The sequence below is a fragment of the Tamandua tetradactyla genome, chromosome 7, assembly GCF_023851605.1.
Source record: "Tamandua tetradactyla isolate mTamTet1 chromosome 7, mTamTet1.pri, whole genome shotgun sequence".
Classification (NCBI taxonomy): domain Eukaryota; kingdom Metazoa; phylum Chordata; class Mammalia; order Pilosa; family Myrmecophagidae; genus Tamandua; species Tamandua tetradactyla.
Window position 1 is genome coordinate 6,771,849 of NC_135333.1, and position 17,661 is coordinate 6,789,509.

The 17,661-nt window shown below is 35.8% G+C and overlaps 1 protein-coding gene across 2 annotated transcripts in view; it reads right to left on the minus strand.

The window, feature by feature from the left end:
* Positions 1–17,661, minus strand: part of ERO1B (endoplasmic reticulum oxidoreductase 1 beta) — a 188,788-nt gene that overhangs the window by 45,224 nt on the left and 125,903 nt on the right. The gene's annotated exons all lie outside the window — the stretch shown is intronic.

Sequence of the window (17,661 nt, forward strand, 5' to 3'; positions counted from 1 at the left end):
TGTGTCAGTTTTCCCTGAGCATGAGACTTAGCAAGTTGCAAGACTTTACTGTGAAGTCTCTGGACTCTGTGTTTTTCCTATTCTGCCCAGTATGTGGTGCTTGTCTGCCTGCAGGTTCCACCAGCATAGAGTGATGTGGTACCTTTGACTTTTGGCAGACTCTCCCTGCTAGGGGCATGGTGGAGACAGAGGAGAGGTTGTAGGCTGGCTTTAATTGCTTCAAATTTCCAAACCCTGGGGTCTGAATTCCATGAGGGAGGGAATCCATCTGGGTTGGGCCCCACCTCTCGCCAGGGGAAGGCACAGGCTCCAGACAGGCTCTCAAACAAGCTTGTTTCTGCCTATGCCTGGAACAGCTGCAGCCTGAGAAGGCCTGCCACTTTATCCAAAGATAGTCAAACCTCTGTAGAAACACAGCCACAAAAATTAAAGAGAAAAATTCTTCTCAGAGCAGGACCCCCATTCCTCGGGTTTGCCAATCAAGAGCACAAGTCGGTATGTTGCTTTGTGTACCTTCAGATCCTATGTGCCCCCTCCTTTCCTTCAGGGCCCAGACCCCTTCAAGTATTATGTGCTATCTGATCCAAACAACCTTTGCTTCTTTTTTTCTTTTCTTTTTTGGTCAGCCCTGCCCCCCTTGGCGCCAGGGCCAAAATCAGCAACCTCCGCTTTGACGAGGTTCAGCTGAGCTGGGGGCCTGTTATAGTAGTCAGAATTTGTGAATTAATTCAACAATTGAAGTTCAGTTGCACTCAGCCCCTGCTGCCAGTAAAGTCCTTTTCCTTTCCCCTCTGGGAAGCAGACTGTGGGGGAGGGCTGCCGGCCACCATGGCTTGGGGAACTTACAGTTCTGGGGGGGTTTGCAGCTGGTCCAGACTGGGGTATGCTGTGTGTCCAGTCACTGACGTGGTCCCAGCAGTTGTTTTGTACTGTTCCTGGCTATTTAGTAGCTGTTCTAGAGGACGAACTAAATCCCACACCTCACTAAGCTGCCATCTTGGCCCCTTCCACTATGTACCAATTTTAAGTCTGTTAATTTCTAAATGTGGTACTGTCACAGCCAGCAATTTGTTTTGTATTTGACAAACTACTATGAAACATTATTATTAGAAGAAGTTTATAATGCTGGTTGTTCTACATCAACTTTATCAATAACCTTTTCCAATTCTATTTACAGTGGGATTGTTTACTCCTGTGGGAACATATAATTAACTCTAAAAAGTTAATGGGCAGGAATTGGGCAACTGATGATTAAGGAGTACAGAATGTTCAATAAGGTTCATTGTAAATGTTCTTAGATTGTAAGCTCTAACAGTAGTTCATTTTTTCCTGAACTATAACTGTTATTTCCAAGTTCTGAGATGCCGTGCTCTTTGTGTGTAATCTGGAAGAGTTTCCTGAAACTTTAGGATATCTGTGAGACTCAGAGTTAAGAGTTCTGCAGCTCTAAAAGTCAGCATTACTCCATACAGCAACCGTTAAAGAAGTTAAAAAAGAGATCAGACTTGCATTAGAGATATGAATGAAGTGGATTGGTTAGGACTAAGGTAAACCAGAATACAGGGTAAAGAATGATATTGTCTATATTTTAAAACTCCAAATTCTGTGTGAGACCAAAGGAAGAGATATTTATTTTGTCCAAACTTTAAATTTTCTGCAGCACAATATCTAATTTAACCTCTCTAGTCACTGTATTTAAACAAGTTAAGTATATGGAACCTAGAATAGGGAATCTTGTTATTCTGTACAGGTTAATATAATTCTCTGATACGTTCCTGAGTCTTCATGGGAAGAAAATAAGAAAGTATTTGCAAAGCCTTCTTGACAGATTGGAGGAGGAAAAAAAAGTTTAACTATTAAACTTTCCCACCAGGGAAATTTCTGTAGCTCTCTCAAGCAACAGGGACTCCAAATTTAATAAGCCAAGCCCTCAGTCTTGTGGTTTGCCTATATGAAACCTATTTCTGCAATGGTGAAGCTAAGCCTTCTTATAATTATGCCTAAGAGTCAACCCCAGAAAATTTCTTTTGTTGCTCAGACACAGCTTCTCTGCTTAAACCAACTCTGCATATAAACTCACTACCTTCCCCACTATGTGGGACATAAATCCCAGGGGTATAAGTCTCCCTGGCAAGTGGAACATGATTCCCAGGGATGAGCATGGCCCTCACATCATGGAATTGAGATTGACTTCTTGACCAAAAGGGGAAAAGATATGAAACAAAATAAAGTTTCAGTGGCCAAGAGATTTCAAATAGAGTTAAATGGTCATTCTGGAAGTTACTTTAATGCAAACTTCAACCAGATATTGCAAATCTGGTATGCCAAGCCCAACAATATTCCTGAAAAACTCCTGGGCTCTAAGACTAAAGTTTTTCTTAGTAAGTTTATTTTTTCAGAAACTTAAGGCCTCCAGATTGTTCCTATAGGAGACAAATCCTGAAACCCAGAGGCACCAGTCTTTATAAGAATATCAATAGAATATTCAATGAGAATATAATTCCTCTATTCCATAAGGTTGACAACCCTTTCCAGCACCAAGAAGATAAAATAGTCATTGCCCAGATATCCCTGAAGACCGAGAGCACAATCAAATGCAAGGGAGGAAGTGTAACTCAGAAATAAGGATTAAAAAATGATTATGACTACTGACTCATTATATAGATATTTCTTTTTAGTTTCTAGTATATCAAAATAGCCAGAAGGAAATACAAGAAATTATTGAACTGTAACCCAGCAGCCTTGACTTCTGAAAATGACTGCATAACTATATAGCTTTTATCATGTGACCATGTGATTGTAGAAATCATGTGACAGACACTCCCTTTACCTAGTGTATGCATAGATAAGTAATAAAGACATGCATGAAAAAGAAAATAGGCCAGGAATATGGGGGGAAATGCCCCTATGTAAACTATGGAAAATAGTTATAGTACTACTTTAATAATCTTTCATCAATTGAAAAAATGTAATACTGTTAAAAAATAGAATTACAAAAAAATGTTATCAACTGTAACAAATTTTCCACACAAAGCAAGTGTAGTTGGTGGGGTGGTTTGCAGGAATCCTGTATCTTATGCATGATTGCTGTATAAACATACAACTTCTTTACTAAAAAATTTTTTAATAGAAAAAGTTTTTTTACATAATTGACTCAGTTTAAATATATGGTGCCACAAAACAAGAATGGTTAAGTTCTAGTTACAGCTAAAATGATAATCATAGTTATATTTAATCAGATAAATCATATTAAAAAAGAGAAGACTAAATAATGACTTAAATATCTATTTTCTTGTTAGCAATATGACTGACTTATAGAAACCTTTCTTTTAGCAGCCCTACTTGATGAGGCTTTGCTGACTGGTTTAATTCCTACCTAAAACCAAGGTAGCTGAAAAGATATCTACTGCTAATTTAAGGCTAATAAAGCTGTCACATTTTGCTTTACAAATGAATTAAGAAGGGACTTTAGAGGTCATCCCAGTCCAGCCTTTTTCAAAAGTCAATTTGAGGATGGATGCCAAGCTACTAACACAAGAAATTTCATGGGGAATGCAGTACTTCCTCTCAAGATGGTGCTGTGAGTTAATAAAACAGCCTTCAAATACAAACTACATAAATACTTTCCAAGAGTATGCAGACACAAAAATTTTAATGGTATCAGTTTCCAGATCCTAAATTTCTATTTGCACTGTTTGATAATATTAAATAGGTTCTCTTTTTCCCCCCTTTCACAAAAGCCTTTCACTCACTTAACAAAAGAAAACAAAACTTTCACCCAACCTGAATCTCACTATGATGAATTGCTCTGGATTTGTAAGAACTTGGCTGGCCATCACAGAAAGCAATAATTTTAGAACTGCTTTGTGGAAGCCTCCTTTACTGCTTAATCTAGGTACCATACATCCTCTTTCAGTCTTTCCCACTCTTACATACACACACACACAGTTTCCTATATTCTTCAATTAGAGGTAAAATATGACTTTAGATATTAATTATTTTGGCCCTTGTTAGAATATTCTGAAATTATATATTACATAGCATAGCTAGTGGATGTGATGACAACTTTAATGGTTTTTAGAAAACAATGTATTTGTCTTCACAAAGATAAATATACATAATGGTAATAACTTTCTTCACATATTTAAATGTGAATGATCCTTTTCAGTTATTCTCAATATTTGGTCTTAGAAAAATAAAAATTACAGAGCGAATGGAAAATCAATTTTAAATATTTCAGCAAGATCCTTAAGGAGAGACATATGTAGTCAAAATGGCCTAGTAACTTCATTTCTTTTACCTTCTCCTTACATGTGATAATTTGTTACTGCTGCAAGAGAAAATACAGGCGCAAGCAGAAAACAGCAAATAATTAAGAAAATTTACAACTGAGAATCCTCACTAAAAGAAGTATAATAATACATAGTCTGGTAAGAAGAAAAGTGAACTCAATTATGAGATGTAAGAAAAAAAGTAAGCTAATAAATTAATAAAATGCCAGCAACTTTATTATATACTGCCTATAAAAACTAAATTTTAAGGTAGAACTAAAATACTGGATTCAATCCAAAAGGTGAGGAAATGTTGAGGCAAGAAAGCATCTAAGTGCAAAAATTCTCAACAAAATACTAGCAAACAGAATCCCACAACACATTAAATGAATTATACACTATGACCAAGTGGGGTTTATACCAGGAACGCAAGGATGGTTCAACATAAGAAAATAAGTTAATAATACACAACACATTAACAAATCAAAAGGGAAAAATCACATGATCATCTCAATTGATGCTGAAAAAGCATCCAACATTCTTTTCTGATAAAAACACTACAAAAGGAAGGAATCAAAGGTAACTTCCTCAGTATAGAAAAGGACATATATGAAAAACCTATAGCCAGTATTATACTCAAAGGAGAGAGACTGAATGCTTTACCACTAAAATCGGGAACAAGACAAGGACGTCCTCTGTCACCACAATTATTCAACACTGTACTAGAAGTTCTAGTAAGAGCAATTAGGCAGAAAAAAGAAATAAAAGACATCCAAATTGGAAAGGAAGAAGTACAATTTTCATTATTTGCAGATGACATAATACCATACTTGGAAAATCCTGAGAAATCTACAACAAAGTTACTTGAGCTAATAAATAAATTCAGCAAGGTGGTGGGATATAAAATTAACATGCAAAAATCAGTAATATTTCTTATCACAAGCAATGACCTAACTGGGGAGTCAGTTAAGGAGAAAATTCCATTCAAAATAGCAACTAAAACAACCAAGTACTTAGGAATGAACTTAACTAGGGATGTAAAAGACCTGTACACAGAAAACTACATAATTGCTAAAAGAAATCAAAGAAGATCTAAATAGGTGGAAAGACATTCTCTGCTCATGGATAGGAAGGCTAATTATGCTTAAGATGTCAATTCTCCCCAAATTGATCTACAGATTCAACACAGTACCAATTAAAATTCCAACAATTGACTTTGAAGATTTGGAAAAGCTAGTTAACAAATTCATTTGGAAGGGAAAGAGACCCCAAATAGCTAAAACATCCTAAAAAAAGAAGAATGTAGTGGGAGGATTAACACTCTCTGACATTAAAACCTATAATAAAGACACAGCGGTCAAAACATGGTACTGGCACAAAGATAAAAGAACTGACCAATGGAATAGAATTGAGAGTGCAGAAACAGACCACCAAATCTATGGTCAACTGATTTTTGACAAGGCCCCCAAATCCTCTGAACTGGGACAAAATAGTCTTTTCAATAAATGGGCCTGGAAGAACTGGATATCAATAGCCAAAAGAATGAAAGAGGACCCCTATCTTACACTCTATACAAAAATTAACTCAAAGTGGATCAAACACCTAAATATAAGGACCAGCACCATAAATCTGTTAAAAGAAATGTAGGGAAACACCTTCAAGATCTAGTAATAGGAGGTAGCTTCCTAAACTTTACACCCAAAGTACAAGCAGCAGAAGAAAACAGATAAATGGAAACGCCTCAAAATCAAATGGTTCTACACCTCAAAAGACTTTGTGAAAAAAGGTGAAGAGGCAGCCAACTCAATAGGAGAAAATATTTGGAAATCACATATCAGATAAAAGTTTGATATCCTGTATAAACAAAGAAATCATACAACTCAACAACAAAAGAACAAATGACCTAATTATAAAATGGGCTAAAGATATGAACAGCCATTTTTCTGAAAAGCAAATACAGATGGCTCCAAAACACATGAAGAGGTGTTCATTTTCACTGGCTATAAGGGAAATGCAGATCAAGACTACAGTGAGATACCACCTCATACCTGCAAGAATGGTTGCAATTAAACAAACAGGAAACTACACATGTCGGAGAGGATGTGGAGAAATTGGGACACTGCTGGTGGGAATATATAATGATGCAGCCACTATGGAAGACTGTTTGGTGGTTGCTTAGGAAATGAAATATCGAATTGCCCTATGACCCAGCAACAGCACTACTTGGTATATACCCAGAAGAGCTGAAAGCAATGACACAAACAGACATCTGCACACTAATGTTCATAGCAGCATTATACACAATCACCAAAAGATGGAAACAAACCAAATGCCCATCAACAGACAAGTGGATCAACAAAATGGGGTATATACATACGATGGAATATTATGCAGTGGTAAGATGAAATGACAAGATGGATGAGCCTTGAGGACACGCTGAGTGAAATAAGTCAGACACAAAAGGAGACACTGTATGATTCCACTTTCACGACCATGGTAAAGGTAAAATGAGCAGCTTATAATACAGAATATAGGAGACTTACAGATGCATAGAAGCTAGAGATGGGTGAACAGATAGCTAATGAGATTGAACTCCAATGTAAGGAAATAGAAGTGACGTTCTCTAGTGCGTCTATAAGTAATATTACCATATTGAAGATGAACAAGGTTGAAAGGGGTTGTATAGACCTACATGTCCCACTGATTAACACTAGTAATATAAATTAGTTCTTGCAAGAACTACTTCAAAGGTATGATTCACGAACAAAAGTGTTTAAGTCCAGGGTACAAGGGGAAAACTGCTCTTGTATGCTATGGGCTATGTTTAAAAGGAAAACATTAACACTACCACAGAAACAACAAAGGTAACTAATGGGGGGAGGGACAAGACTTAAGAGGAGGTTTAGATTTCCTATTTGGCAGGGGTATGTTTACTGCTTTTCTTTCTCTTGGGAACAATGAAATTATCTAAAATTGAGAGTGTTAATGGACTGTGGACTTTGGGAAGTATACATGATCCCTGATATGCAGGTGATTGAAAGATGCACTGACTGAGAAGTAGATTGGTGAACAATGGTGTATACTTATGAACTAACGTTGTGCTGCTACAAAAATGGGATGAAGTTGTGAGGCAAGCAATGATGTGAATGAACATGTGGGACATTTGGTGAGGCTAAATAAGCCAGAAACAAAAGAACAACAACGGTATAGTCTCCTTTAGAAAATGCTTACAAAAAAACAGGGGCCTAGATTGTAAGTTTTTATAGAAGACCAGAATGGTGATTATTATTTCTGGATGTTGTGAGGCTGTTTTATATACATATGTATTCATATTTAGAGATAAGAATGAAGTCGATCAGGTTGGGGGTAAAGTAATTCAGAACACAGGGGTAAGGAAGATAATGTCTATATTTTAGAAACACACATACTCTTTGAGACCAAAGGAAGAAAGGTTTATTTGGTCTGAAAACTAAATTTTCTGTAGCACATAATCTAACTCAACGTGTCTGGATAGTGCATATGAACAATTTAAACACATGGAGCCCAGAATAAGAAAGAGGTCCTTTAATCCTGTACAGCCTAATGTAATGCCTGGATACATCCTAGAGTATACTAAGCAGATAATCAAAAGGTATTGGCAAAGTCCCTTGAGGGATGGGAGAAAAAAAATGCAACTATTAAACTTTACCACCAGGAAATCTCCTGATACTATGTCAAACTTTAGGGACACCCAAATCAGTAGGCCCTTGATCTTGAGGCTTACTCGTGAAGCTTATGTAGGTAGCAGAGAAGTTTAGCCTACCTATATGTATGCCTAACAGTTAGTTCTGGAGGACCTCTTTTGTTGCTCAGATGTGGCCTCACTCTCTCTAAGCCCAATTCTGCAAGTGAAATCATTGCCCTCCCCACTACATGGGACATAACATGCAGGGGTGAAAGTCTCCCTGGTGACAAGGGAGATGACTCCCAGGGATGAATCTGGCCCTGGCACCGTGGGAGCAACGATTCCATACTGACCAAAAGGGGGAAAAGACGTGCAACTAAAAGTATCAGTGGCAGAGAGAGTTCAAACAGTGTAGAGAGGCTACTCTGGAGACTGCTCTTTCACAAGCTTCAGTTAGACACTGCTACCTATCATAACCTGATAAACTCCACCCAGGACCATTCCAGCCAATCCTAAAGAACACCTAGGGCAATGTATAAGATTTCTCAAGGGTTCCATGCACTAGTGTAACTTTCCAGAGGTTTACAACCTCCAGATGGGTCCCTGGACCGGACGGTTCCTGAAACCTAGAAGGCCTAGCCTCTCCAGAATATTGGATAGTTCCATCTTCCTACCCCATATTGGTGACATCCAATACGAGACAATATGAGGAAGTTGGAATGGCCATGGGTCCCTGGACCGGACGGTTCCTGAAACCTAGAAGGCCTAGCCTCTCCAGAATATTGGATAGTTCCATCTTCCTACCCCATATTGGTGACATCCAATACGAGACAATATGAGGAAGTTGGAATGGCCATGGCCCAAACACCCCTATGGAGAGGGATAGAAAGATCAAAGCTGATGGTGGAGTTACACAGAGAAGATAGGATTTAACAAATGAATATGTCTGCTGGATCATTAAATTGATATCTCTTTTAGTCTCCAATGTCTTACAGCAGCTAGAAGTAAAAACCTAAAACTGTGGAATTGTAATCTATGTCAAAGTCTGAAATATATTCGGCAACTAATTGTGGTGCTATGCTTTGAAATTTGTTGCTTTTTTGTACATGTTATTCTTCACAAAAAAGAAAGAAAAAAAGTCCATTGTGGTGATAAAAAAATATTTAAGTCTTCCAGCCTCCTATATTCTGGAGCAGCTAGAAGGAAAAATCTGAGAGGATCGTATGGTAACCTGTGACAAACTCTGGGATCTGTCCTGTAACTACTTGTTGAAGAGTGCTTTGAAAACTACTGCTTTTTTCTTACTTTGCTTTGCATATATGTTATACTACACAATTAAAAAGTTAGAAAAAAAAAAAAAACCAACACCTAGGGCATTATATAAGATTCTGCAAAGGCTTCATGCACTAGGGTAACTTTCCAGGAACTTACAACCTTCAGATGGGTCACTGGACCAGATAAGTCCTGAAATGCAGAGGGCACAGCCTCTCCAGAACATCAACTAGGTCCATCCTCCTATCTCATATTTTAGATAGCCCATTCCAACATGGAAAAGTTAGAATGCACATAGTCCAAATACCCCTAAAGAGTGGGAGAGAAATCAAAGGGGATGGCGGAGTTATACAGAGAAGGTAGGGTTTAAGAAATAAGTATGATTGCTGAATCATTATATTATCTCTTTTAGTCTCCAGTATCTTAGACCAGCTAGAAGTAAAAACCTAAAATGGTGGAATTGTAACTCATACCAAACTCCAAAATCTGTCCTACAATTAATTGTTGTGATATGCTTGAAATTTATTGCTTTTTTGTATACATGTCATTTTTCACAAAAAAGAATAAAAAAGAATTGTGTTTTGTGGGATGTTGGCTTGAACTGATTTCAAGATCTTTCATGGTAACTTATATATGTATGGAATGCACGAATTGTTTTAGTTGAGGAAAAAGAGAGTACTTCTTCCCCTAAAGAAAAAATGATTGTTGCAGAATGAGAAATAGGCATGTGTAGGAAAAATGGATGGATACAGAAAGTTGTAGAAGTCTTGCTGGAAGTGAATTTTATTGGTTGTGGTTAAGGTTGGCTAAGATTTTATAGTTTTATAAGATTTTTAATGGTTGCATTGTAAGATACATCTTCATACAAAAGAAGAATCTGGTTTCTACTCTGTTAAAATGACAATGTTCTTTTGGGATTATTTGCTCTTAGTGAAAAGCTATAAAAGGTTTTTAACCATCTGAGTAATCTGCCTAGATGACAAAAAGTCTATGTTTTATCAGACCAATATACTTATTGGTATGTATGCTGACCATCTCCTTCCTTGTTATTTTAGACAATGCCTCCTCACTGTAAAAAAAAATTGTCTTTTTAAAATCATGTTAATTCCTCTATGTACTTTCAAATTTTTATGTCACCTTGATTAAACAGAGAACCAAAAGAAAAAAAAGAGAGCGAGAGAGCATCTAAGAATGTGAAGACCTGTGTCATGTTGGAAATAATAGAAACAACAACAACAAAATTAAACAACAACAAAAAAACACAAGAACTAAAGACTTCACTAGAACATTTTCTAATTAGAGTTCATATTTAAAATGTAAAGGAAACCAATAAAAGAACAGAAATAAAACATACAGTTTCCAAAACAAAATGTAGGGAGTGAGCAGAAGGAAAGGGAGTGGGGAAATAGGATAATAAGGGAATATTTATTAATGCATCAAAAGATTGAACCAAAAAGTATAGAGGCTCCTCTTCTGGTCAAGATGGAGTAACAGAGACTGGATTTATTCTACTGCCTGATGCAAGAATAGACAAAATATATGGAACAATGATTTGCATGACACAGATATCAAGAAACAATGGACAGCGATCCCTGAGAGATGGGAAATCAATGAGGTGAGCCCTAGGATTGTCCCAGCTTACTCCCTTAGAGAGTTTACAATCCATAGCACAGAGAAGGGGAGCCCAGGCAGAACCAGTTATCTCCCTAAATTTAGAAGACAGAGCTGGGATTAATAAAATCTGTACTATTACTGAAAACTATAAAAGATTGCTGAAAGAAATTAAAGAAAACCTAAGTAAATAGAGATATATACCATGTTAATGGGTTGAAAGTCCATAACATATCCCATAATATAGTTGAGATGTCAGTTCTTCTCAAATGATCTACAGATTCAATCCAATCCCAATCAAACTCTCTACAGGCTTTTTTGTAGAAATTTACAAATTTATACAATAATGCATATGAAAACATCAATATTCTAGAATAGCCAAAGAAAATTCCAAAGAGAAAAACAAAGTTGGAAGAGATACATTACCTGATTCCAAGACTTATTATAAAGCTACAGTAATCAAAATAGTGGTTAATATAATTATTAAGATGTACTATCATCGATTGTAACAAATGTTTCATGCTCATGCAAGGTATTAATAATAGGTATACAGGATTGATTCTGTAAACCCACAACTTCTCTAATAAAGAAAAAAGAAAACTTAAAAAAAAAAAAGGGCCAAGCAATTTAGTGGAGAAAGGATAATCTTTTCAACAAATGGTGCTGCATCAAATGAATATCAATATGAAAAAATAGAAATGATTTGGATGCATACCCTGCACCATGTACAAAAATCAGCTCTAAATGAATCATATATCCATATGTCAAACCTAAAACTATAAAATTTCTGGAAGAAACTATAGAAAAGCTCTGTGAATTCTTAGATATACCAAAAGCACAATCCATTTAAAGCCAAAATGAAAAACTGGATTTCATCAAAATTAAAAATTTATCTTAATTAAGATACTTCTAAGAGAATGAAAAGATAAGCTCCAGATATGGAGAAAATATTTATAAATCATATATGTAAACCAATATACATAGAACTCTCAAAACAGTAATAAGAAAACAAATAACCCAATTTTTTTTAAATGGGCAAAAAATTTTAATAGATATCACCAATGAAAGATACATAGCCAACAAATAAATACATGAAAAGATGTTCAACCTCATTAGTCATTACAGCAATGCAAATTAAAAGCACAATGAAATACCACTATAATTATTAGAACAGATAAAATTGAAGACTGAATATACCAAGCGTTGGCAAAGATGTGGAAAAAGTGGAATTCCTCATACACAGTTAGTGGGACTGTCAAATGGTACAATGAATTTGGAAGACAGTTTGACAATTTCTTATAAGATAATATATACCACATAGAAGTATTAAACCTTACCATCAGGAATCCCCTGATACTGTGTCAAACTTTAGGGATACCCAAATCAATAGGCCATCCCCTTGATTCTGAAGCTTACTCTTAGGAAGCTTATCTAGGTAGTGGAGAAGCTTAGACTACCTATAGGCATGCCAAAGAGTTACTTCTGGAGGAACTCTTTTGTTGCTCAGGTGTGGCCTCACTCTCTCTAAGCCCAACTCTGCAAGTGAAATCATTGCCCTCCCCACTACATGGGACATGACATGCAGGGGTGAAAGTCTCACTGGCAACATGGGAGAGGACTTCCAGGGATGAATACAGCCCTGATACCATGGGATCAACAATTCCATTCTGAGCAAAAGGGGGAAAAGAAGTGTAACTAATAAGGTATCAGTGGCTGACAGAGTTCAAATAGAGTCGATAGGCTACTCTGGAGGTTGCTCTTATGCAAGCTTCAGGTAGACCTCGCTACCTATCATAACCTGCCAACCCCCAACCAGGACCATTCCAGCCAATCCTAAAGAACACCTATGGCAATGTGTAAGATTCCATGCACTAGAGTAACTTTCCAGAAACTACAACCTCGAGATGGGTCCTTGGTCCAGATAAGTCCTGAAACTTAGCCTAGCCTCTCCAGAACAACAGATAGTTCCATCTCCCTACCCCATACTAGTGACAGACCTTTCCAATATGAAAAATTTAGAACTGCCATAGCCCAAACATCCCTAAAGAGAGGGATGATGATGGTGGAGTTATACAGAGAAGATAGGATTTAACAAATGAATATGAATGCTGAATCATTAAATAGATAGATATCTCTTTTAGTCTCCAGCATTTTAGAGCACCTAGAAATAAAAACCTAAAACTGTGGAATTGTAACCCATGCCAAACTCTGAAATATGTTCTACAACTAATTGTGGTGCTGCTCTTTGAAATTTACAACTTTTTTCTAGATATGTTGTTTTTCACACACACACACACACAAAAAAAAAAAAAGAAGGAAAAAAGTAGACTGTGATGATAAAAAAATATTTAAGCCTTTTAGCCTCCTACATTCTGGGGCAGCTAAAAGGAAAAATTTGAGAGGATCATATGAAAGTCCATGAGAAAGTCTGGGGTCTGTCTGTAACTATTTGTTGAAGAGTGCTTTGAAAACTATTGCTTTTTATCTCTTTGCTTTGTATATATGCTATACTATACAATAAAAATAAGTTAAAAAAAAGGGGGGGGGGTATGCCACCTTCCCAGAGAGATCCAAAATACACTCAGGAAATATTTTTCCAGGTTAGCACTCACAGAAAACAACTATGAAAAATTTTAATTATTTGTAGAATTCAAGTTTTGTGTTCCCTTCCTGAGAGTTCAAAAGCTCCATATAATAGTGAAGTGACACACACTGCTTAGCCAAATTCTTTTCCATAAAATATAAGCCTAGAACTCTGTTAGGTAAAAAGTTAAAGTAAGTGTTCAGTATTTTGAATTTTGTGCTTCTATGAAAATAAGATGAGCATATCTGTAATGAATATAAATGTAATTAACAAATAAAATAAGAATGAATTATTAGGATTTAAAAAAAGATAATATATACTCATATGATTCAGTCATTCCAATCACAGAAGAGAAATGTCCATACAAAGACACATACATGAATATTCTTAGCAGCTTTATTTGTATAATAGTCCCAAACTGGAAATAACTCAAATGTCCGTCAATAGTTGAATGGAAAAGAAACTGTGGTATATTTCTTCAATGGAATACTACTTAACTATGAACTACTGATATATGCTACATCATGGATGAATCTCAAAATATCTTATGCAATAACAAGTCAGACAAAAGAAAAAAATTATACTAGAAGATTTCATTTATACAAAATTCTAGAAAATGCAAATTAATCTAAAGTGACAAAAGTTAAAGATCAGTAGTTGCCTGGGGACAGGGGAAGAAAAAACATGGGAAGGATGGAAAAATTGCAAGAGCCTGAGGATGCTTGAGGGGTAACTGATATGATCATCATGTTGATGGCGATGTTAGTTTCACAGGTACACATATATGTCAAAACACCAAATTGTATACTCTAAATATGTGCAGTCTATTGTGTGTCGATTTTACCTCAACAATGTTGTTTTGAAAATTACCATACAAGTTGTTGGTCACAAGCAACTCTCATTCATTGCTACTGACAATGTAATTTGGTACATCTTATTTTGGAAAACGACTTGGAAGTATCTAATTCCATTCCTAGATATATCCCTATTAGAACTGCAAGCATATATCCACCAAAATATTATGTAAAATGGCCCCAAAGTGGAAAACACCCAGCTATCAACAATAGGATGGAAATGGGGCATATTTTTGCTATGGAATACTATATACCAGAGAAAAAGAACTAAATGCTACCATACTCAAGAACAAGAACATGAATGAATCCCACAGACCATAACGTTGAACAAAAGTTGCCACATACAAAAAAATAATTCTGTATTATTATGTTTAAATAAGCAGGCAAAACTAATCTCTGCCAATATAACTCAAAATCAAAGTTAACTTCAAAGAATGGTAAAGACTAGGAGAATACACATAGTAATATTCTTAGTTAAGTGTATGTTCTGGATGGTGATTATACAAATGGGTTCACTTTATAAAATTAAAAATCAATTGATTTGGGGTGCACGAATAGTTCAGTGGTAGAATTTTTGCCTGCCTTGCAGGAGACCCACGTTGAAGTGCGCTGGCCTGCGCACTTCAAAAAAAAAAAAAAATTCAACAAACGGTGCTGCATTAACAGGATACTCACATGGGAAAAGAATGAAATATGATCCCCACCATATAGCACACACAAAAAATCAATTGATCTTTATACTTCGGATTTGTATACTTTACTGTACAAGTATTATCCTTAAATTAAAAAGTTTAAAAATTACTGTTCAACAAAAGAAACTATAAGCAAAATTAAAATACAAGCTCTAATAATCCATACAACCAATAAAGGATTATTATCAGCTTATATAAAGAATACCTACAAACCAATAATAATTAGAAAAGCCAACTCCCCAGTGGAGAAACAATGGAAAAGAATATGAACACACAATTTACCTCTAAACCTTGTAATGACTAAGTCCAGCCTCTGGATCACCTCTCTATATACACTCACTCCTTGGTGATCTCATTCAGATTTATGCTTTTTAAGTACAATCTGTTCACTGACTGACTTCCACATTTTATGTTCTGCCCATATCTCTCCCTTCAGCTTTAGACTTACATATCCAACCACTTACTCATCATCTCCAGTTGGATGTCTTATAAGTAACACAAACTTAAATCCAAAGTTGAACTCCAATTTTCCATCAAACTTATTCCTGCAGGTGTCACTAGCTCAGTAAGTGGCAACTTCATTTTTCTAGTTCCTTAGGCATAAATCCTACAGTCTTCCATAGTTCCTTTCTTTATCATACCCACATCTAATCTTCCAGCAAATCCTGTCAAATCTATCTTCAAAATATATCCAGAATCATATTACTTTTGATCACTTCCACTGATACCAACCTGTTCTAAATCATCATCATGCCTCATTTGGATTACTACAACCACTTAACCAGGTTTCCAGAACTTAATACCAGGCTCCCTCAACATAGTCCCTTACTCCTGTGCTCAAAATCCTCCAGTGACCTTTCATTTCACTCAATTAAAAACAATACTCATGATAATTGGCCTTCAAGACTTAATACAATTTCCACCCACCCCCATCTGCATCTGCAACATCTTTTAACTTTATCTTCTACTGCTTTGCCCTGATCAGTGTACTCCAACTGTACTGACCTAGTTATGGTTTCCTCCAATACTCTAGGCATGCTCCTCTCTCACTAACAGTTACATGTGCCAGGAATACTCATTCCCCAGATAGCCCATATGACTCACAGCTTTATCTCATTCAGCTTTCTGCTCAAAAATCCTATTATCATTGACCACAATGCTGCTACCACCATCACCACTCTGAGCCTTCTCTCTCCCTCTTGTTTTATTTTCCCCCCTAGAGCACATTATCATTTTTCTTATTTCTCATTTACTTTACTCACCTACTGTGTATCTCCCCCAACTAGGAATAAGATACATAAGACAGGAATTTTTATCATGTAAACTGCTATATTCCTGGTACTCTAGAACAGTGCTTGGCATATTGAAAGCATTCATTTGTTGAATGAATATGAAACCCAAATGTCTGATAAACAAATGGAAAAATGCTCAAACTCAGTATTGATCAACAAAATACCAACAAAAGCACAATACTATTTCACAAATATTACTGACTTTTAGCAAGACTATGAAGAGCAAGTACTCTAAGTGCTGGAGGCAGTATACATTCACATGGACACTTTGGAGAGCCATTAGGCGATATCTAGAATAGTTACCGATAGGCAACCCTAAGATCCAGCAATCTTATTTCTAGTATACACTAAAAAACCTATTCAAGGGTTTGGAAAAGTGAAAAATTGCAAACAATCTAAACTAAAGTAGGAGGATAGGTAAAAATATGGTATATTTACATGATGAAAATTTCATCACTAAAAGAATGAGACATCTATGTTTCAACATCGATAGATCTGGAAAGTAAAGTATGTAGTGAAAAAATGAAGTTGTAGAAAACTGACTACAGTGTGATATAATTTATATAATGAAAAAAATAAAATCATGAACACAAAGTAAGACTATATATTGTTTATAAATGTACATATGCAGCAAAAGAGAAAAAAAAACATGGACTGAATACTTGATAGTAGATGTTTCTGGGGAATAAGGGAAGAAAATTGGACTGGGGATTAGACCATGAAGGACTTCATTTTTATCTGTGATAATTCTCATTCATTTCTTAAAAACATGGTAAAAATTTTTAACATTTATTCATTTGGAGGAGAAAGCACATGGGTGTTTATTTTTTTTATGTCATCCTTTGTACTTTTTTTCTACATTAACATTTTTCATCAACAAATAAGACTGCTAACTCTATTATAAACCTTCACCAATTATAATACATAAATACAAACCTAAAACAGGGAAACTGAAAAAAATTTCTGCAGCATTTCTTCTGTTCCCCTCTCTACTGTTCATTCAGTCATTTTGCACTACATAATCTGAGGTCACTTATAAATTACTCATTTTGAGCTTCAAAAGCAGGTTGCTGCTGAGTGAAAGTAAGGAAAAACCACCAACAACAATAATCTATGAAACTTGATTATGTTAATAGACAACTTTTTTCACTCAAAATGAAATATATAGCTTGAACCATAATTTATAAAAGACTTATAGGTCCAAGCCCCTTTTATGGGAAAAAAAGATGAACACATAAATCCTGCTAGCTGAACAACCTTCTAAAGTCTACTTTTCAACAGATTCACTACTGAAAGTACATTCTAGAAATGTAAGGACAAATCAGTCAAGAGGAAACAAATCTATTATGGAATTTAGGATGAAGAATAATAGTTTTCTCTTTAAAAAATTTCATCATTGAAACTTAATGGTTAGTAAAACT